At 56.0% G+C, this 1,675-nt stretch overlaps 1 long non-coding RNA gene across 1 annotated transcript; it reads left to right on the top strand.

Moving 5' to 3' along the window:
- Positions 1–231: 231 nt before the first annotated feature.
- On the top strand, positions 232–1,438 carry LOC121638635. Its single transcript, XR_006010049.1, has 3 exons — positions 232–1,021; positions 1,094–1,246; positions 1,318–1,438. It is a non-coding gene; the product is annotated as an uncharacterized LOC121638635 (long non-coding RNA).
- Positions 1,439–1,675: the final 237 nt, after the last annotated feature.

A 1,675-nucleotide genomic window follows, 5' to 3' on the forward strand; every position in this document is an offset into this window, starting at 1 on the left:
TCGCTGAGCTCCGGTCACCATCCCCAGTCCAACGGCCAGACGGAACGGCTGAATCAGGAGCTTGAGGCTGCCTTGCGCTGTGTTGCGTCCAATAATCCCGCCTCCTGGAGCCGCTACATAAGCTGGATCGAGTATGCCCACAATTCCCTGTCCTCTTCTGCTACTGGTTGTTCCCCGTTTGAGGCCTCTCTGGGTTACCAGCCCCCGATGTTCCCCACGGAGGAGCGGGAACTGGACGTCCCATCTGTGCAGCATCACCTGCAACGGGTGCAGCGGGTGTGGACCCGGACGAGAGCGGTCCTGCTGCGCACTGCTGAGCGCAACAAACGCCAGGCTGATCGTCGCCGCCGTCCTGCCCCCACATACTCACCTGGCCAGAAGGTGTGGCTATCCGCCAAGGATATCCCTCTGCGGAATATGCCTCCTAAGCTGGCTCCTCGCTTCATTGGTCCCTACGAGGTCGTCTCCTTGGTGGGGTCTTCCGCCGTTCGACTCCGTCTTCCTTCCTCGCTCAGGGTTCATCCCACCTTTCATGTGTCCCAGATCAAGCCTGTCTTGACCAGTCCTTTGTGCCCTCCGGCCGGGCCCCCTCCACCCGCCCGGGTCGTTGGTGGCGCTCCGGCCTTTACGGTCCGTCGCATCCTGGATGTTCGCCGCCGCGGCCGTGGGTTTCAGTATCTGGTGGATTGGGTCGGTTACGGTCCGGAGGAGCGGTCTTGGATTCCCCGGCGTTTCATCCTGGATCCTGCCATGGTGTCTGCTTTCCACCGTTCCCGGCGGCGGGCGGCTGTTGGGCCGCCTGGGGGCGTCCCTTGAGGGGGGGGTACTGTCATGTTTTGGTGTGTGTCTGAGTTTGCAGGTCAGGGTGAGCAGGTTACCATGGGGACTGAGGGCGGAGTCTGGAGCCACAATTGCTGCCACCTGTCTCACATCAGCAGGCTCATTATCTAACTCTACTCCCTGCTATTTAGGGGCAAGCAGGAGCTCCAGTCTTCGCCAGATTGTCACACTTTACTGCGTGGTAACCAGGCCATTTCCCAAGTCTTGTGTCTTGTTCTCAGTGAAGACTCTCTTTAATATCTGTATTCCTCAGCTCTAGATCTCGATCCCCTGGATAACCACAGCACCCAGGATATTAACCAACTGCTTGCCAAGCCGACTGCCTGCCTGCTCGCCCTGCCTGCAACCGAACACTCTCACCACCTCCCGGTTACCCCCTCCAGCTCTAGCCTTTCTCTGGAATTCAGTAAGCCGCAGCCACAACAGATATCATCAGGCTCTTTGTCAGACCCACACTAATCCTCAGTCTCTTCACAGAAAGACCCACCGGACCTGGACCTTGCCACTCACAATCACTGTAATAAATATTGTTTGCATCTTACCTCATCTCTCCGAGTGTTACTGCATTTGGGTCCGGTTCCTGGTACTACGGTCTCCGACCGTGTCAATTTGAGCTATTTGAGGAGACGCAACAATCACTTGTTGCGTCTCCTCCATGTCTGCCCGCTAGTTGGACTTGAACTACCATGCTCAAATAGCTCTGCGACAGGTTTAAAAGTATGGAGAAAATGTAAGGAGCAGTATGATTGGCTGAATGCAAACACACCTGATTGACTGATGAATCTGTCAATCACACTCGGAAATTTGATTGACAGATTAGTCAACCAATGGTGAC

This window comes from Melanotaenia boesemani, chromosome 4 (assembly GCF_017639745.1).
Source record: "Melanotaenia boesemani isolate fMelBoe1 chromosome 4, fMelBoe1.pri, whole genome shotgun sequence".
NCBI classification, from domain to species: domain Eukaryota; kingdom Metazoa; phylum Chordata; class Actinopteri; order Atheriniformes; family Melanotaeniidae; genus Melanotaenia; species Melanotaenia boesemani.